Source organism: Urocitellus parryii, chromosome 4 (genome assembly GCF_045843805.1).
Source record: "Urocitellus parryii isolate mUroPar1 chromosome 4, mUroPar1.hap1, whole genome shotgun sequence".
Lineage (NCBI taxonomy): Eukaryota > Metazoa > Chordata > Mammalia > Rodentia > Sciuridae > Urocitellus > Urocitellus parryii.
In genome coordinates, this window is record NC_135534.1 from 36,782,845 (window position 1) to 36,805,362 (window position 22,518).

Genomic DNA, 22,518 nt, shown 5'->3' on the forward strand with positions numbered 1-22,518 from the left:
ATATTAGAAGCCTCATTTTTTTAAAATTAGTTGTTATGACAATACAATGATCTTGACATATCATACATTTGAATCAAATGGGTTATAATTTCTCATTTTCCAAGTGTACAGGTTGCAGAATCACATTGGTTATACAGACACGAATATACATGCAACAATACTAGTGTCTATTTTATTCTGCTGTCCTTCCTATCCCTCCTTCCCCTCCCCTCCCCTCCCATCACCTCTCTCTACCCAATCTAATGTGACACATTTCTTTTTTTTTCCTCACCTCATCATACATGTATTTTTTTTAATTTTTATTTATTTATTTTTACATGAGCTTTATTATCATTATTATTATAACTTGTATTATAATTCTTTTTTTTTCTTTTTTTATTGGTTGTTCAAAACATTACATAGTTCTTGATATATCATATTTCACACTTTGATTCAAGTGGGTTATGAACTCCCATTTTTACCCCATATACAGATTGCAGAATCACATCAGTTACACTTCCATTGATTTACAAATTGACATACTAGTGTCTGTTGTATTCTGCTGCCTTTCCTATCCTCTACTATCCCCCCTCCCCTCCCCTCCCCTCCCCTCTTCTCTCTCTACCCCCTCTACTGTAATTCATTTCTCCCCCTTGTATTATTTTTCCCTTTCCCCTCACTTCCTCTTGTATGTAATTTTGTATAACCCTGAGGGTCTCCTTCCATTTCCATGCAATTTCCCTTCTCTCTCCCTTTCCCTCCCACCTCTCATCCCTGTTTAATGTTAGTCTTCTTCTCATGCTCTTCTTCCCTACTCTGTTCTTAGTTACTCTCCTTATATCAAAAAAGACATTTGGCATTTGTTTTTTAGGGATTGGCTAGCTTCAGTAATGAAAGATATTAATGCATTAATGGTAATACATTTCTGGTTTTTTTTTTATTGTTGGTCGTTCAAAACATTACATAGTTCTTAATACATCATATTTCACAATTTGATTCAAGTGGGTTATGAACTCCCAATTATACCCCGTATACAGATTGCTGAATCACATCAGTTACCCTTCCATTGATTGACAAATTGCCTTTCTAGTGTCTGATGTATTCTGCTGTCTGTCCTATTCTCTACTATCCCCCCTCCCCTCCCCTCCCCTCCCCTCCCCTTTTCTCTCTCTACCCGTTCTACTGTAAATCATTTCTTCGATTTGTATTATCTTGTCTTACCCCTCCTTTCCTCTTATATGTCCTTATGTATAATCCTGAGGATCGCCTTCCATTTCCATGCGATTTCCCTTCTCCCTCCCTTTCCCTCCCACCTCTCATCCCTGTTTAATGTACATCTTCTTCTCAAGCTCTTCGTCCCTACCCTGTCCTTGTTTACTCCCCTTATATCAAAGGGGTCATTTTACATTTCTGGTTTAACATAAATTTAAGGATGTTTTCTAGTTGTACATGAATGCTGGAAACTTAGTAAAGTTTTGACAATTGTTTAAATATGTAATGTTAAGCTTAGGTTTAAAAATCTGGTAAACTGGGTCTTTGTCATTTGCTTAAAAAAAAAAGAAAAGAAATATGAATGTGTTTGGTGCATTTTTTCCTGAAAAAAAAAGAAGTTATGAAACTAGAAAAACAATAATTTATACTTAACAGACATACATAGAATATTTCATCCATCAGTGACTGAATACAATTTCTTCTCAGCAGCATATATATCCTCTAAAATAGATGCTAACTTAGGCCAAAAAGCAACTCTTAGCATATATTAAAAAAAAAAAACAGAGATAATACTGTGCATTCTGTTAGATCATAATGCAAGGAAATTAGAAATAATAAAATAAATAATAGAAGATAACTCTAATGCTTGTAGACTACATAATACACTATTGAATGACCAACAGATAGTGAAGAAATAAGGGGTGAAATTAAAAAAAAATACTTAGCGGTAATTGAGAACAGAAACACAGTAAAATCTCTGGGACACTAGGAAGATGGTTCCAAGAGAGAAAGTTCATAGCATTAAGCTCATGCATTAAAAAAAAATACAAAAATCACCTTATTTATAACCTAATATTTCATCTCAAAGCCCTAGGAGTAGAAAAACAAATGAAACACCAAAAGCAGTAGAAGACTGGAAATAATTAAATTCACATATGAAATCGAGACAGAAAAATAACAATTCAAAAAAATCAACAAAACAAAAAGTTGGTTCTTTGAAAAAAATACATAAAATTGAAAAATGCTTAGCCAAGCTAACCAAGAGAAAGAGGGAAAAATTCAAATTACTAAAATTTGTGATGAAAATCACAGACACTACCAAAATACACATGATAATCAGAAACTATTTTGAAAATTTATACTATAAAAATAGAAGATCTTAAGACATTGACAATTTCTGGAGAAACATGACCTACCCAAACTGAATCAGGAGAACACAGAAAATTTAAATGAACTGATTTAAAGCAATGAAATTAAAGATGCTATCAAAGGCCTATCAACAAAAAAGCCTAGGACCACATCAAATCTTAGCAAAGTTCTGCTAGACATTCAAAAAAAAATCCTGCTAGAATTATTCCATAAAATAGAAAAGGGAACCATTATAAACTCATGCTATGAAGCCAATATCACCCCAATGCCAAAACCAGACAAAGACACATCAAAGAAAAAAAACTTCAGAACAATATCCCTAATACACACAGATGCAAAAATTCTTAATAAAATGCTGGAAAATCACATACAAAAACATATTAAAAATATAGTGCACACCTGTAATCCCAGCAGCTCAGGAGGCTGAGATAGAAGAATCACAAATTCAAAGCCAGCCTCAGCAATGGCAAGGCACTAAGCAACTCAGTGAGACCCTGTCTCTAAATAAAGTACAAAATAGGACGGGAATGTGGCTCAGTGGTCGAGTATCCTTGGTACACAGCCCCCCCCAAAAAAGTGCACCATGCATGATCAAATGGGTTTCATCCCAAGGATACAAGGTTGGTTTGACATTACTGAAATCAATAAATGTATTCACCACATCAATAGATTTAAAGGCAAAAATCATATGACTATCTCAATAGATGCAGAAAAGCATTGGACAAAATATAGCATCCATTCATGTTCAAAACACTAGGAAAACTAGAGATAAGTGAAACATGCCTCAACATTGTAAAAGCTATACATGTTAAACACAAGGCAAACATAATTCTAAGTCGAGAAAGACTGAAAGCATTTCCCCTAAAAACAACAACAAGACAGGCCCTCATTCACCACTTCTATTCAACACAGTCCTTGAAATTCTAGCCAGAGCAATTAGGCAAAGGAAAGAAATTAAAGGGATATGAATAGAAAAAAAAAAGAGTTCAAACTATCCCTATTTGTTGATTCTATATTTAGAAGAACCAAAAAACTCCAACAGTAAACTTCTAAAACTCATAAATCAATTCAACAATGTAGCAGGATATAAAATTAACACCCACAAACCAACTGCATTCCTCTACACCAAAGATGAAGCAGCTGAGAAAGAAATTAGGAAAACTTTCCCATTCACACTAGCCTCAAAAAGAAAATAAATACTTGGGAATCAACATAACAAAAGAGGAGAAATCTCTACAATGAAATCAACAGAACACTAAAGAAAGAAATTGAAGACCTAAGAAGATAAAAACACCTCCCATGTTCTTGGATAGGCAGAACTAATATTGTCAAAATGGCCATACTACCAAAAGCACTACACAGATTCAATGCAGTTCCCGTCAAAATACCAATCATGATCTCAACCAAAAATATGAAAAGCAGCCATGAAATTCATTTGCAAACATAATAGGCTCAGAATAGCCAAAGCAATTCTTAGGGAGAAAAACTTAGCAGTTAGCATCATAGTATCAAATGTTAAATTATACTACAGAGCTCTAGAAATAAAAACAGCATGGTATTGACACCAAAACAGACATAAAGACCAATGGAACAGAATAGAAGACACAGAGACAAACTCATATAAACACACTTATCTCACACTAGACAAAGGCACCATAAATATATATTGGAGAAAAGATAGCATCTTCAACAAACGGTGCTGGGGAAAGTGGAAATCCATATGTAGCAGAATGAAATCGAACCCCTATTTCTCATCCTGCACAAAACTCAACTCAAAGTGGATCAAGGACCTAGGCATTAGACCAAAGATACTGTGTCTATCAGAAGAAAATGTAGGCATAATTTTCCATCATGTTTGCTTAGGAATCAACTTCCTCAACAAGACTCCTAAAGTGCAAGAAGTAAAATCAAGAATCAATAAATGGGATGGTATCAAACTTAAAAGCTTCTTCACAGCAAAGGAAACAGTCATGAAAGTGAACAGAGAGCCTGCAGAATGGGTTAAAATCTTTGCCACCTGAATCTCAGAGCATTAATCCCCAGGATACATAAAGAACTCAAAAAACTTAACATGAAAAATATAAATAACTCAATCAAGAAATGGGCAAAGGAACTGAACAGATACTTCACAGAGAAGAAATATAGGGGAAAAAATGTAATAAAAAGAGTTCAATATCAGTAGCAATTAGAAATGCAAATTAAAACTACACTGAGATTTCATCTCACTTCAGTCAGAATGGCAATTATCAAGAATGCAAGTAACAATAAATGTTGGCAAGGATGTCAGGGAGAAGGTACACTCAGACGTTGTTGACAGCAATACAAATTGGTGTAGCCACTCTGGAAAGCAGTGTGGAGATTCCTCAGAAAACTTGGAATTGAACCACCATTTGACCCAGTTATCCCATCCCATGGTATATATCCAAAGGATTTAAAATCAACATACTATAGTGAACTGGCCACATCAATGTTTATAGTAGTTCAATTCACAGTAGCTAAGCCATGGAACCAACCTAGAAGCCCTACAACAGATGAATGAATAAAGAAAAGGTGGTATATGTACACAATTAAATATTACTTGTGCATAAAAAGAATGACAATGACATTTGCCAGTAAATGGATGAATCTAGAGATTCTCCTGCTAAGTGAAATAATCCAATCCCAAAAAAACAAAGGTTAAAAATTCTCTCTGATATGCAAATGCTAACACTCATCAAGGGGTTAGGGGAAAATAGAAATTCAGTGGATTAACAAAGGGGAATGAAGGGAAGGGTTGGAGGATGGAAATAGAAAAGATAGTCGAATGAATCAGACACATCTTCCTATGTTCATATATATCACCATTGAAACTCCATATTAACAACCACAAGAATGGGATCCTAATTAGAATAAGTAATAATCCATAATTATCATGTCAAAACATACTTTACCGTCATATATATCTAAAAAGAACAAATTAAAAAAGAAAATAACTACAAAGGGAAGCTTTTACTGATTATAACTTTTCTCCTAATTATTTCAGTTAGGAAGTATTACTGTTTTTTTAATTTTTTAAGATGTTGATAGATGTTTATTTTATTTATTTATATGTGGTACTGAGAACCAAAACCCAGTCCCTCACACATGCTAGGCAAGCATTCTACCAGAGCTACAACCCCAGCCCCCAGAAATATTAAACTTAAAAAAAAAAGCTAAGAAGTTATCATATTCACACCTTCTGAACTTTGAAAATATTATTCAAAAATTCAGATTTTTAATTGTAATTACCCATTTATTCCCCTTTGATAAGAGTATCAGTAACATGTATTAAGTGAATGTTCTGTGCCCATCAGTTTTCTAGTTGGTCTTTCATATGAATGTTTTATTTTTACAAGATCCCTATGCAGTACCATTATCACACTTTAAAATTTAAGGTAATTGAATCTCAGAGCTAAGATCAACTCCTCAAGGTCTTCCAGGTAATTACTGGATGTCTCAGACCTGTCAAGTACACCTTGCTACACAAGCTATACACTATCCTACCTTCTACAATCTCATGCTATATAGTACAATGCTAGATAGTCAATAAAAATTACCAGTGTGGAAAACACTGAATGATAACAATAATCCCAAATATTTATTTAGAACTTATTAGGTAAGGAGCCCTGCTTTAAACATCTCCTAATATTAACCAGTATAATCCTTACTATATACTCCTATACTAATTTTATAGATGAAGAAACTGATGCAGAGAGATGTGGAATAACATGTCCAAGGATACAGCTTGGATCAGAATTCTGAATCAAACACATTCCAGAGTCACAGTTGATTTATTAGGTGAAAAAGATAGGGAATTTGAAGGTGACAATCTAGGCTCTTGGCTCAGGCAATTGAGTAACCATACTATTCACTGAGACAAAAGAAGGTACAAGTTTAGGAAAGTTAAAGAGTTGTTTAAAATATTCCTAACAGTTTCCTGCAAGAAAGGGAAAGAAAATTTCCAACACAGATAGATGCATGGCTTCAGAGTTCAAAATGAAGATCCTAAAGAATTATGAGAGTCTGGGATGAATATTTGAAATCATGCTTTATAATGCACATTATACAATAAATTTAAAATACTATTATTTATTACAATAAATTCCAAATAGAGTTAATATTTAAAGGTAAAATTTAAAACATCTAGTATTTGATAAATTTAGTTTTTATAAAATGAAATGGGAAAATTCTTGCTAAGTAGTATTCAAAATCCAGAATAAGATAAAAACAATCCTCCTTGTGTATAAAACAAATATCAAGTTCATAGTGACATAAATGAATGAGAAGAGACAAATTGCCTGTGCAGAGTTCAAAAGACTTATGTAGAATACTCTACCCACAAGGAAGGGAACATAGCTCTCCATTCCTAATGTTTGCACTAGGCATAGTTATTTCCTTCAAAAGAGTACATTACCAGGCATGGTGGTATAGTCCAGAGACTAAGGATACTGTGGCAGGAAGATTGCAAGTTTAAGGCCAGTCTCAAGAAATTAGAAAGATCCTTTCTCAAAATGAAAAATAAAAAAGGTTGCTGATATAGCTGAGTGGTAGAGTGCCTTGGAGTTCAATATCCAGCACCAAAATCTAAACAAACATACAAACCAAAAACAAACAAAAAACAATATTGAAAGGGGAAAATATAAGTAACTTTATAACAGAAAAATCTGCAAATGCTTCCTCAGTTGGGTGATAAATACTAATTTGTTTTTAGTAAATATGTAAACAAAATAAATATCAACACAAACAGTTAAAACTTTTAATCAGTTAATGAGTTTCAAACTTTCTTATATAGTCCAGGTTAATAATTTAAGATTCATTAAATTAAAATAAAATACCAAAGTGAAATGCCCAAGGATAAAAAAGGAGTCAACAAAAGAGATTTTTTTCCTAAGCCCTTATAATTTGCTCTTCTTTCTTCAGTGGAATAATTTGTTCATAGCCTCATATTGGTATCTTCTGTTTATTCATTTTTTGAGAAATATACATGGGCTTCATATTAAAGGACAACCAGAATTTCAGAATTTTTCTTAACTTTCTTATAGTGTACCTAAAACAATGTCTGAGAAAATCAGTAAATCAACTCAACCTCTCTCTGTGTCACAGTTCTCATCTTAAAAATGGGCTACTGGGCAATGTAAAACAGAATGTAAAGCAATTAGCAGAATACCAAAGAAGATAAAATAAATGGAAGTTCTTAGGAACAGTAACAAGGCAGAACATTTTACTTAATGAAGTTTCAGATAAAGAAAAAAATTAACAATCTCTAAAGCAATGAAAAGCAAAAATTAACAATATGCAAGCTTTCTCATCAAATTTGCAGCCTGAGAAAGACTTGCCATGATGGTTTTTGAAGCTAAACTGTCCTTTCTTAAGTAAAAATATGTTCATTCTATCAAGGAAACTCCATTTGGTAAAATAATCACCCACAAGATAATCCAGGTGACCAGTATAGTATAAAAAAGGAAAAAGATCTATTTATACCCTCTTAAAATGGATGCAAACCAGTTCATTTACATGACCTTTATATTAAAATTGTATAATATGCCTTTAATTAATGACAGATCATCAAAACTGAATTTTAAAAGGACAGATGAGGGCTGGGGATGTGGCTCAAGCGGTAGCGCGCTCGCCTGGCATGCGTGCGGCCCGGGTTCGATCCTCAGCACCACATACAAACAAAGATGTTGTGTCTGCCGATAACTAAAAAAAAAAAAATAAATATTAAAAAAATTCTCTTTCTCTCTCTCTCTCTCTCTCTCTCTCTCTCTCTCTCTCTCTCTCTCTCCCCACCTCACTCTTTAAAAAAAAAAAAAAAAAGGACAGATGAAATATACTTGTAAGACTAATGGCTTTATTCTGTATTTACAATCTGAGGAAACTAGATTTTCTATATGCTATATAGAATCCTGCAGGCATTAAGAAAGAAAGCAAATTCATTTTATATATACCATTTTGCAAAGATAACCATCTTTTGTGATTATCTAGCAAAAATTTTTATTTCTTAATAGAAAATATATTTATATACCTAGAAGAAAAAAAATAATGAAAGGAAAAAACAAGGAATGGAAAGGCAGGTAGGTAGGATACATCTCCTTAGAATTATTTACACTTCTTCGTATATTTTGTCAAACGTGGAAAGATAAAATCACATCTTCCTAAATCCTAAACAATAATTTTTTCTGATTATGGTAGAGGTAAATTTTTTAAATGCAGAGATTTAAAATAAAAGAATACTTAAAATAAAAAAATAGTCAAATTATGAAAATATCAAAGAAGTAAACCGTATAGAGTGTGTTTCAATCAAGATGTGCCACTACACTATATTTAGCATTGTTCAAAGGAAGATAGTTTGTGAATGAGAAGAATGTTAAGTATAATATAACCTAAATATTTAGAATACTGTTCCTTCTCATTACTGAAAACTTAAAGTGAAAATTGCCTAGAATTAAAACAAAGTGCTTTATCACACTTTCCATTTAATATTTTTTAAATAAAAGAGAATTTGGCAAACCATTTCACATACACTCACTCTCTTTGAGTAAAAATCCATCTAATCCCTCTATTTTCCAGATAAGAAAACAAAGTCTCTAAAAAAGTAAAACCCCTTCTTACCTGATATCAGGCTAGAAGTCATACAAAGTTCGGACAGAGTTCAGCTAATCTCAACTTCTATGCTCTTTGTCTGATACTTCAACTACCATTCTTTCTTCTTGATTTTTACCTCTCATTGGAAAATTAACATTCACTCCTAAACCTTCATTTAAGAAGCATTACTAAGGCATAAAAAAATGCATAAATTCCCAAAGACAAAGATGACACATGTCAACAACTTTCAGTGATGGTGCAGAACATAAGTGGAAATTGACTTGCCAGAGTCAAGGAGGGTAAAGTAGGTACTATTTTCCTCACAAAGCACCCAAATAGAAAGGGATAAAGAAAGCAGGAAACGTTGGATTGTTTAAGTGGGATCTCCACTTCCTTTACCTTCTCAAAGAGTCATTCTCTGTGGAAAGAGACCTAGCTTCCAGGTTACCAACCACAGTGGACGACAAAGACACATACTGAAATTAAGGCAAGTCCACATCCTATGCTCTGAGACCCCAGGGACCTTTCTCCATTTAGTTCTGAGTTGTCCAGTTTCTACCTTCCAAGTAGAAAATTAGAAAATTATTCCCTTAAACAAAGAAACAAATAAACAACAACAACAACAACAACAACAAAAAACTAGTCCAGAAGAAAAGGCCTAAAACAACTAAAATTTAGATTACTCCAAATAAAATAACTAGGTCTTGACCTGGTCACAGAAAAGCGGCCCCACTCATTCACCTATTCAAACAGGGTTACCAATGTGGGAGAACACTATTAGTAAACAAATACAGACTTCACTTGTGTTTAGATTTTAGGAAAAAATGTTCAAAAATCGCTTATTTTAAAACAGCAATATTCTGCTGCATCAGTAAAAGAACAAATACAATCATTTCTATCCATTAGAAGTTTGCAGTAGGTTTCCAAAACCAAACATTAAACAATGAATTTCTTAGACCAACTCAGAATCATTAATGTTGTTTGCATGGCCATTGATTTATGATTATTGTAATAGCCTACATCACAAATAGTCTAAATTCACAAATTTGATAACTTACTCAAAAACAGGAAGTATTTCATTTTGTTGCAAATAGACTTCCAGTTTTCCCAGCACCATTTGTTGAAGAGGCTGTCTTTTCTTCAATGCATGTTTTTGGCACCTTTGTCTAATATAAAATAATTGTAGTTTTGTGGGTTAGCCTCTGTGTCCTCTATTCTGTACATTGGCCTACCAGTCTATTTTGGTGCCACAGCCATGCTGTTTTTGTTACGATTTCTCTGTAGTATAGATTAAGTCTGGTATATGATGCCACCTGCTTTACTTTTCCTGCTAAGGATTGCTTTGGCTATTCTGGATCTCTTATTTTCCCAGATGAATTTCATGATTGCTTTTTCTATTTCTATGAGGAATCTCATTGGGATTTTGATTGGAATTGCATTAAATCTGCTTAGTGGTTTTGGAAGTATGGTCATTTTAACAATATTAATTTTGCCTATCTAAGAGCAAGGTAAATCTTTCAATCTTCTAAGGTCTTCTTTATTTTTTTCTTTAGGGTTCTGTAGTTTTCATTATATAGATCCTTCACCACTTTTGTTAAGTTGATTCCCAAATATTTTTTTGAGGCTATTGAAAATGGGGTAGTTTTCTTCATTTCCCTTTCTGAGAATTTGTCACTGATATACAGAAATGCCTTTGATTTATGGGTATTACTGAATTCATTCACTAGTTCTAGAAGTTTTCTAGTGGAACTTTTAGGGTCTTCTAGGTTTAGAATAATATCAACAGCAAATAGTGCCAATTTGAGTTCTTCTTTTCCTATGTGTATCCCTTTAACTTCTTTCGTATAAGCACTAATCTCTAGGGTACGAAGAACTCAAAAAGCTAAGCACCAAAAAAACAAATAACCCAATCAATAAATGGGCCAAGGACCTGAATAGACACTTCTCAAAAGATGATATACAATCAGTCAACAAATATATGAAAAAATGTTCATCATCACTAGCAATCAGAGAAATGCAAATCAAAACCACTCTAAGATTCCATCTCACTCCAGTCAGAATGGCAGCTATTATGAAGACAAACAACAATAAGTGTTGGCAAGGATATGGGGAGAAAGGTACACTCATACACTGTTGCTGGGACTGCAAATTGGTGCAGCCAATATGGAAAGCAGTATGAAGATTTCTTGCAAAATTTGGAATGGAACCACCATTTGACCCAGCTATCCCTCTCCTTGGTCTATACCCCAAAGACTTAAAAACAGCATACATACTACAAGGACACAGCCACATCAATGTTTACAGCGGCAAAATTCACAAGAGCTAAACTGTGGAACCAACCTAGATGCCCTTCAATAGATGAAAGGATAAAAAAAAAAAAACTGTGGCATTTGCAGGTAAATGGATGGAATTACAGAAGATAATGCTAAGTGAAGTTAGCCAAACCCAAAAAAAACAAATGCAGAAAGTTTTCTTTGATATAAAGAGGCTGATTCATAGTGGGACAGGGAGAGGGAGAATGGGAGGAATAGACGAACTCTAATAGGGCAGAGGGGTTGGAGGGGAAGAGAGGGGACATGTGATTATTAATGATAGTGGAATGTGATGGACATTATTACTCAAAGTACATGTATAAAGACACAAATTGGTGTGAATATACTTTGTATACAACCAGAGATATAAAAAAATTTGTGCTCTATGTGTAATAAGAATTGTAATGCATTCCGATGTCATATATAAAGGAAATAAATAGAAAGTGTTTACTACATGTTTTCTATATTAAAAATGAGCTATAATGTTAAACTTTTAGTTTTCGCCATTTAAAACAATGACTAAAAAATTTTAAATATGAATCACCTCCTATGATTCCAAAGCCAGTAATTTTGGTGTGTGACCTTTTGGATCTACAGATGTATATAGACATTTTTATGGCTATACAGTATCTTACTATACCAACTGGCCTTCAATTTATAATGTAATTTTTTTTTTTTTTTTTTTTAGCAGCAGAAAAAAAGTCCTTTATTGTGGACAAGCAATCTTTTTGTAGTATTATGAACAAAGAAGGCAGCCTTCCAACATCAATAAATCAGGTCTTTCAGCTAATTAAACATAGCATACAGAAGTTTTACTTTCTAATCAGAAGTGACCCGCTTCTTATGGCTAATCTACTTTCGGCCTGGAGTATGCTGAGCTCTGCTCTTTGTTTTGAACAGATAAAAAATTTTTCTCAGCACCCTCTTAGCCCACTTGGCAGAACATCCCGTTTACAGGCAAGTTCTCCCAAGGTCAGCAGACATCTACTTTTTAAGCATGTCTGTTGTTACCTATCTAAACCTTTTTTTTTTTTTTTTTTTTTTTCATTTTTTTTTTTTTTTTTATTGGTCGTTCATAACATTACATAGTTCTTAATACATCATATTACACGGTTTGATTCAAGTGGATTATGAACTCCCGCTTTTACCCCGTATACAAATTGCTGTATCACATCAGTTACCCTTCCATTGATTGACATATTGCCTTTCTAGTGTCTGATGTATTCTGCTGTCTGTCCTATTGTCTACTATCCCCCCTCCCCTCCCCTCCCCTCCCCTCCCCTTTTCTCTCTCTACCCCTTCTACTGTAAATCATGTCTTCCATTTGTATTCTCTTGACTTACCCCTCCTTACCTCTTATATGACATTTTGTATAACCCTGAGGATCGCCTTCCATTTCCATGCAATTTCCCTTCTCACTCCCTTTCCCTCCCACCTCTCATCCCTGTTTACTGTAAATATTCTTCTCAAGCTCTTCGTCCCTACCCTGTCCTTGTTTACACCCCTTATATCAAAGGAGTCATTTGGTATTTGTTTTTTAAAGATTGACTAGCTTCACTTAGCATAATCTGCTCTAATGCCATCCATTTCCCTCCAAATTCTATAATTTTGTCATTTTTTAATGCAGAGTAATACTCCATAGTGTATAAATGCCACATTTTTTTTATCCATTCATCTATTGAAGGGCATCTAGGCTGGTTCCACAGTCTTGCTATCGTGAATTGAGCTGCTATGAACATCGATGTAGCAGTGTCCCTGTAGCATGCTCTTGTTAGGGCTTTAGGGAATAGACCGAGAAGGGGAATAGCTGGGTCAAATGGTGGTTCCATTCCCAGCTTTCCGAGAAATCTCCATACTGCTTTCCAAATTGGCTGCACCAATTTGCAGTCCCACCAGCAATGAACAAGAGTGCCCTTTTCCCCGCATCCTCTCCAGCACTTATTGTTGTTTGACTTCCTAATGGCTGCCAGTCTTACTGGAGTGAGATGGTATCTTAGGGTAGTTTTGATTTGCATTTCTCTGACTGCTAGCGATGGTGAGCATTTTTTCATGTACTTGTTGATTGATTGTATGTCCTCCTCTGAGAAGTGTCTGTTCAGGTCCTTGGCCCATTTATTGATTGGGTTATTTGTTATCTTATTGTCTAATTTTTTGAGTTCTTTGTATATTCTGGTTATTAGGGCTCTATCTGAAGTGTGTGGAGTAAAGATTTGTTCCCAGGATGTAGGCTCCCTATTTATCTCTCTTATTGTTTCTTTTGCTGAGAAAAAACTTTTTAGTTTGAGTAAGTCCCATTTGTTGATTCTATTTGTTAACTCTAGCGCTATGGGTGTCCTATTGAGGAATTTGGAGCCCGATCCCACAGCGTGTAGATCATAACCAACTTTTTCTTCTATCAGATGCCGTGTCTCTGATTTAATATCAAGCTCCTTGATCCATTTTGAGTTAACTTTTGTGCGCGGCGAGAGATAGGGATTCAGATTCATTTTGGTGCAAATGGATTTCCAGTTTTCCCAGCACCATTTGTTGAAGATGCTATCCTTCCTCCATTGCATGCTTTTAGCCCCTTTATCAAAAATAAGATAGTTGTAGTTTTGTGGATTAGTTACTGTGTCCTCTATTCTGTACCATTGGTCCACCCGCCTGTTTTGGTACCAGTACCATGCTGTTTTTGTTACTATTGCTCTGTAGTATAGCTTGAAGTCTGGTATCGCTATACCGCCTGATTCACACTTCCTGCTTAGTATTGTTTTTGCTATTCTGGGTCTTTTATTATTCCATATGAATTTCATGATTCTTTTATCTATTTCTACAAGATATGCTGTTGGGATTTTGATTGGCATTGCATTGAACTTATAGAGAACTTTTGGTAATATCGCCATTTTGATGATGTTAGTTCTGCCTATCCATGAGCAGAGTATGTTTTTCCATCTTCTAAGGTCTTCTTCTATGTCTTTCTTTAGGGTTCTGTAATTTTCATTGTATAAATCTTTCACCTCTTTTGTTAGGTTGATTCCCAAGTATTTTATTTTTTGGGGGGATATTGTGAATGGAGTAGTTGTCCTCATTTCCGTTTCAGAGGATTTGTCGCTCATATACAGGAACGCCTTTGATTTATGCGTGTTGATCTTATATCCTGCCACTTTGCTGAATTCATTTATTAGCTCTAATAGCTTCTTTGTAGACCCTTTTGGGTCTGCTAGGTATAGAATCATATCATCTGCAAATAGTGATAATTTAAGTTCTTCTTTTCCTATTTTTATGCCTTTAATTTCTTTTGACTGTCTAATTGCTCTGGCCAGTGTTTCGAGGACTATGTTGAACAGAAGTGGTGAGAGAGGGCATCCCTGTCTTGTACCAGATCTTAGAGGGAATGCCTTCAATTTTTCTCCATTCAGAATGATGCTGGCCTGTGGCTTATCATAGATTGCTTTTACAATGTTGAGGTATGATCCTGTTATCCCTAATTTTTCTAGCGTTTTGAACATAAAGGGATGCTGTACTTTGTCGAATGCTTTTTCTGCATCTATTGAGATGATCATATGGTTCTTATTTTTAAGTCTATTGATGTGGTGAATAACATTTATTGATTTCCGTATATTAAACCAGCCTTGCATCCCAGGGATGAATCCTACTTGATCATGATGTATAATTTTTTTGATATGTATTTGAATCCGATTCGCCAGAATTTTATTGAGGATTTTTGCGTCAAGGTTCATTAGAGATATTGGTCTGTAGTTTTCCTTCTTTGATGTGTCTTTGTCTGGTTTCGGAATCAGGGTGATGTTGGCGTCGTAGAATGAATTTGGAAGTTCTCCCTCTTTTTCTATTTCCTGAAATAGCTTGAAAAGTATTGGTGTTAGTTCCTCTTTAAAGGTTTTGTAAAACTCTGCTGTATACCCATCCGGTCCTGGGCTTTTCTTAGTTGGTAGTCTTTTGATGGTTTCTTCTATTTCCTCTATTGTTATTGGTCTGTTTAGGTTGTCTATATCCTCCTGGCTCAATCTGGGCAGATCATAGGACTCAAGGAATTTATCTATGCCTTCACTATCTTCTATTTTATTGGAGTATAAGGATTCAAAGTAATTTCTGATTATCAGAAATTATTATCAGAAATTATCAGAAATCTGTCTATATACAGATGTATATAGACATTTTTATGGCTATACAGTATCTTACTATACCAACTGGCCTTCAATTTATAATGTAATTTTTAAAAAAAACTATATTACAGAAGATTAAAAGTACTAAAAATCCTTAAATTACAAATATCAGTTTTAAATCTAAAGCTTTTTAAGGTTCAAAAAGCTAAGATAAGAAACATTTACAGAATCTTTATTCCATGAAGCTTTCAAAATACTTATAAAGTAAGGCCACATCTTCTGACTTTCCTTTGACCACTAATATCCAGTTCTCAAGTCTTTTGAATTTACCTTCAAACTTCTCTCTCAAATTTACTTCCAGCTCTCCATTGTAACAATGACTGCTTTAGTTAAACTCTTCCATTTACCTGGATTATTAAACAAGTATTTTCATCAGTTCTGTTTACCAGTCTCCTCTCATTTTGGTCTTACCTTCCTCTTTGCCTTCTGAAATATCTTCTCAACAAAATGAATCTAAGCATGTAACTCTCCTGTTCAAAAAATTCCTAGTGATTTCCTAGAAACTAGGAATGAAATCACTGTAAGACCCTGTTACCCCACCCCTTGGTATATATCCAATAAGATCTAAAATCAGCCTACTATAGAAATGCAGCTACATCAATGTTTATAGCAGCAAAGCTCACAATAGCCAAGCTATGGAACCAGCCTAAATGCCCATAAACAGACAAATGGATAAAGAAAACGTCATATACATACACACAGTGAAGTTTTACCTTGCCATTAAGAAAAATGAAATTATGGCATCTATTGCCAATAAATGGATGGAACTAAAGAACATCATGCTAAGTGAAATAAGACAGACTCAGAAAGTCAAGTGTTAAAAGTTCCCTCTCATATGCAGAAGCTTTTCCAAAATAGGGAGAAAAGAAAAGGAAGAAAGAAAAACTGCAATCAAGCAAGCAGTAAGAAGCATGATGGTGAAGGAAATCCCATGAAAACAGGAAAGAGATGAGTGGAGTAGAGAAAGGATTGGAAGGAAGGAAAGAGGGATAAGAAAAGAAAGAGACGGTAGAATATATTTGATCAAAAATCTCCTATATACTTATATAAATATATCACAGCGAATTTCACCTTTATGTATATCTATAATACACTACTTTAAAAAATATATAAGTAAATAGTGGAAAGATCAGTAGAGTAGAGGAAAGGGAAGGGAATGGGGGAGGGAGGAGGAGGGAAAGGGAAACTACTAGGGACTGAATGGGAGCAAATTATATTCCATGCTTACATTATTTGTTAAAATAAACCCCAGTATTATGTATCTCTATAATGAAATAACAAAAAACTTAATATATTGGATAAAAGAAAATCTAAGTAGCAGATCAAACTATTGAAATAATATTTGAGAATGATTATAGGTTTTAATTTGCCAATACAGTATAAATTTGATATTTTTCATATCCAGAATCAAAATACCTTCAATATGTAGTGCTAGATTCCTTGATAAAAAGTAGGACTCAATCCCATCGTATGTAACACCAGAAGATCCTCTCTGCTCTCATTCCTTGGCACCAAGTAAACTAAAATCTAGTAACTAGCTGTTCTCAGCTAGAGTACTCAATCTTGGAAGGATGCTAAAACTCAGAGATAATTAGAAGTTATCCACAAGAGGCTGGGGTTGTGGCTCATCCGTAGAGCACTCACTAGCACGTGTGAGGCCCTGGGTTCCATCCTCAGCACCACATAAAAGTAAATAAATAAAATAAAGGTATTGTGTCCAACTATAAAAAAATAAAATCTTTTTTTTAAAAAAAGAGTACAACAGTAACAACCATGGTAAGAATTCACGTAATATCTGTTATAATGGCTATTATTAAAAAGATGAAAATTACATGTTGGCAAGGATATGGAGGAAAAGGATACCTCCCCACACACAACTGGTGAGAATATAAATTAGCACAGTCATTATTTAAAAAACTATATGGAGTTTGCTCAGAAAACTAAAAATAGAAGTATTATATGATTCAGCAATCTGACTTCTATATATACACAGGAATTGAAATCAGTGTCAGGGAGAAATGTCTACACTGCCATATTCACTGCAGCATTACACACAACAGACACAGTAAGGAATCAACCTAAATGTCCATCAACAAATGAAAGGGTTAACAAAATGTGATATATCTACAATGGAATAATATTCAGCCTTAAAAACAAAAAGAAATTAATTGATTTATGAAAAAGATGAATGAAAGAGGAGGACATTATGCAAAGTGAAGTAAGCCATACACAGAAAAGCAAATAACACATAAAACCACCATATGTAGAATCTAACAAAGTCAAATTCAGAGAACTAGATTGGAATAGTAGTGATCAGATCAGAAGTTAAAGAGAAGAAATCTGGAAAATGCTGGTCAAAGGGTACAGAAGTTTAGGTTAAGAGGAATAAGTTTATGAGATGTATTGTACAATATGGTGACTACAGCTAATACAGCAAGAATAAATTTTTAAAATACACACACATAAATATATGACATCATATTATGTCCATAAATGTAAGTACTTATAAATGATCAATCAAAAACAGTATTTTTTTTAAAGGTAACACTGAAGGAACTGGGGATGTAGTTCAGTGGTAAAGTTGCTGCTAGCATGTATATGAGCCAGGTTCATATAACCCCAGCACAAAAAAAATAAAATTAATTAAAAATCAATTCTAAAAAATTAAAAAGAAAATATGGAATATTATAAACTAATTTTTCAAATAAAGGAAAATCATATAATAGAAATAAATTTGGGGGAAAAGCTATAAAGTATGGCATAAGGTCAGTTTCTCCTCCTTTAAAGAAAAAACACATATTCCTTAAATAAACACATCCTACAGGATCAATATAGAAATTAAAACAATAGTTGTAAGTTAATCGTAGATTGAAAGAAATTGTTAAACACTTTATCTTTTTTTTTTACTTCCCGGGAAAATGATCAGATCATAATAAATGCTAATGCGTTTTTGTTTAAGTAATCATTTTGTTCACAGGTAAACAGTTTTTAAATGCATGTTTTAGTTTTAGATCAATAAAAAAAATACAAAAATGAGACTGTATGTATAATAAATTAAGTATAAAAATAAAATAATGATATATGATTTCAGTTTGGCAATGATGAATCTCCAAGGATAAGCAATATTCATATTATTCATATTTATAGTTCTCTGTAGGTGACATTTTGATGTATTTTTTCTGAATTACAATTACCTCTAAAATGTATATTTAACTTTTAAAAAATAAAATTAATCTCACAAATTTTAAAGTAAGAAAAATGTTGACTTGTTTCTTTTAAAAGAAATAAGCAGAGAAATAAATTCTAATTTACAAAATCAATTAAAATTAAAATTTTTCCTCATAAAAGAAAACATATATATTCATTTTGGGCAAGTTTTCAAATTGAGATTCCTACTTTAATGGGCCAAGAAAAGGCTTCCAGACACGAGAAAGTAATGGATATTGACAAATTAACAATGATTATAGCAGCTCATTAAATTTAAGCTAATGACAAAAATAAAGCATATTAAGTATAAATTATCTGGGGGTAATTAATTCTGATGAAAAATTATATAGGCAAAATTATTTTACCTAAATTATTGAAATATGGAAATTAATTTGATTACATATGCTCTATACACAACGCCTGCGCATGCATGCACATGTACACACGGTTGTATAAAAAAATGCATCATATTAAAAAGATCTATTAAAAATTAGGCAACCAAATATAGCAGTATTGGGAGACAGTTTTAAGAGTAAAAATTTGGAACAGATTTCAAATAATAGAAAAATTACTGCTGCTGTGGAAAGAAGTTCTAGCAACAGGTGCAAAAAAATAGGCACATGGGAAAGCAGCCATAAAACCTGACAGAATTCTGGGAATAACATAATAATATTTAGAATTCATGCCATACATTTTTCCTTCAAGCATTTTATACACATCAATTAAGTAATCATCAAAACACCCACACGAATATTTCTCTCATTATCACACCCCAAAATGATGAGTTGGTCCTTCTTGACTACATAATACAAATCATACTGACTTTTTTTTTCATTTTTCACACTAAACTTCTCTGCAATTTTCATCTTTTCATCTAAGACTAATTTAATCATTGTTTTTGGTATTTTCAACAGATTCTATTGTCCTAAACAAATCCAAAATTAGATTTATTTCTGATACATTTCCTTTGAGAATGACATCAAGATTTATTAAAAGAATGACTACACAACATTTGTTGAAGCTCAAAATGAAATCTGATAGAGTATATTAAAGTTCGGAACAGCTTATGGACAAACAGAATATTAAAAATTTCTTGAGGTTCTCAAAAAAACACATGCTTAGGTAAATTTCTTGGGCTTACAGCATTATTGAAAAGCCATTTGTCAGGGTTTATAAATCATCAAATCCAATGCCTGTTGTAAAGTGCTCTGAGGTATGTGATATTAGGTACCACACCATACTCTTATCCTTGGCCTTCTAAGCAGGGTATAATCTAATTCATTCTTGTTGCTAAGAGCTATTTCTCTTTTATTACTATTGCCTCCAGAATGACTGAGTTCCTCAAGAATCTATCTTTGGAAATGAGCCCTAGTTTGTATCCAGACTATATCACTCACTGTGTAAAGTATGGCTACTTCTCTGTGTTAATTGTTTCATCTGTATAAAAGAGACATAATGGTACCTACTTTATAGAGATTTTGTAAGAAATATGCAAAACTAATGTCAAATATATGTACTAAACCTGGTACATAATATACATCAACAAATGTTAGCAGTAATGATGACATTAATTTGTATTATTACTATTATCTTCCTTATAATACTATCTAATCTAATGGTTTCAGTGATTTCTGTTTTGTGAAAAATCCTCAAAACTAAATCTTATTGACATAAGAACTGTAATTCTCATTTTCAACTACTTGCTGAGTATTTATTACAGCACCCAACTAACAGCATAAATTCAACACATTCCAAAATTATCACTACATGTTCTTTTTCTTCTAGATGTAACAGAGTTTCAAAATACAACTCGTATTTTCTACTATTTTAAACCTATACCAACCTAAGCCATAACATAGACATTTACTGCAATATCACACTTATAATAAGGCCCAACTCAAATCAGGCATGGTGGCACACATTTGAAATCCCAACAACTAGGAAGAAATTCCAAGATCAGCCTTAGCAACTTAGTGAGACCATTTCTCAAATTAAAAAATAGTATAGTGTGTAACCGATGTGATTCTGCAATCTGTATTTGGGGTAATAAATGGGAGTTCATAACCCACTTGAATCTAATGTATGAAATATGATATGTCAAGAGTTTTGTAATGTTTTGAACAACCAATAAAAAATAAATTAAAAAAAGACAGACGTGAAAGGCAAAAAAAAAAAAAAAACAAAGAGAACTAAAATCATCTCTTCCTGGTGCCCATACCTATTCCCCACTGGAATAATGAATAATATTAAAATCTCCTGACTTTGAAAAAATAATATAGACTGGAGATGTAGCTCAAGAATAAAGCACCCCTTGGTTCAATTCCCAATATCAAAAAAATAATAATTAATTAATTAAGGTACAACTCATTTTAATCCAATTTGACAGCACATGGTTTGTCTTCTAATGTTTTTCCTTTTGTAACTTGTTATTTTCCTTTTGCTTAAATCAAAAACTAATACTTGTGATCTGTTATTACTTATTCTAACATCACTTTATACTCTCTTGTCCATATGGACATAAGTTCCTCCAATTTTCTGCCTACGTGAAATGATTCAAAATTTTTTCTACTTTTCTTCACTCCAAAGATTCACTGTAAGTAGGTTAAACTGTCTAAGGCCTAGACACACCAAAATGTGAATTCCTTAAACAACGAAGTTGTCTTTCAGGATAAGCCTCCAGACCTTTCACTAATGATTCAGTTTGGACATAAGCAAAAGCAGCCAACCAAGCGTGTTCAATGACATCACAAGTTCAAAATCCACCACCCCCGCAGTAAAAAAAAAAAAAAAAAAAAAACTCCCCAAGAAAACAAACATGCCACCTGTAAAGAGTTACACCAACCAATCTGTAAGCACCTTTCTGTAAATGTCCCCAGTACAAATGGATCGAAGAGGAAAATTAGAACCTACAGATCCTGGCCTCCATGCCTGCTGGCTGTGCAATAAAGCTTTCTCTTAGTTTGCAAAAATGTACCACCATAGTATTACTTCTATGCCCTCACTCAATAACATAGATGCATCTGACTATAACACTGTTTTCTGGAATTTATGTACTATAACTTAACTACTTAACATATTTTGTTTCCTGAGTTATACTTAGTACATTATATTTCATTGTGTATATTTGGCTGTATTTTTAGGATAAGAGGGTACACTACATAGTAAATGGGAGGATGGATCTATTAGGATTGTAAGTCAATGTATTAAATGAACTATACCAATAAGTTCTATTGCATTCCTTAGTTTATTGAAGGGATGCATATTTTACTATTAGTTTCATTTATTATTATGGCCATTACTGTAGTCTGGATCTTGAATGTCTCCCAAAGGCCCCACATGTTAAAGGTTTGTTCTCTAGCCTGTGGCACTATTGGGAAATGGTGAAACTCTTAGGAGGTATGGCACAGTGGAACATGGATTTTAAGGTGACAATGGGACCCTGTCCCCTTCCTGTCTCTGTTTTCTGGTCATCATGAGGTAAACAGGCTTCCTCTGTTGTATGCTTCCAACAAGATGTACTTGGGTTACCACAGCCTCAAGCTACAGAGCCAAGAGACCATTAACTGAAACCTCCAAAATGATGAGCCAAAACAAACCTTTCTTCTTGTTAGGCTGACTATCTCAGCTATTTTATTATAAAAATGGGAAACTGACTTACACAGCCATTTAGTACATTTTATATACAAAGAATAGGAAAAAGGCAATGGCACATTACCATTACCATACTGTGTTATAAATGCCTACAGTATGTGATTATTGCAAAATCTCACATTTATTTCATATGTATATATTCTCTGCAGACTTAAGTACAGCAAATCCAATATACCAAAAAAGAATTTAAGTTAGTAGTATCATTTTTTTAGTCAATGTCATACTAAGAATAAAACTGTCAG

At 33.5% G+C, this 22,518-nt stretch overlaps 1 protein-coding gene across 2 annotated transcripts in view; it reads right to left on the bottom strand.

Moving 5' to 3' along the window:
• The window catches only part of Mettl15 (methyltransferase 15, mitochondrial 12S rRNA N4-cytidine), a 224,093-nt gene that overhangs the window by 163,100 nt on the left and 38,475 nt on the right, over positions 1–22,518 (bottom strand). The window lies entirely within an intron of this gene.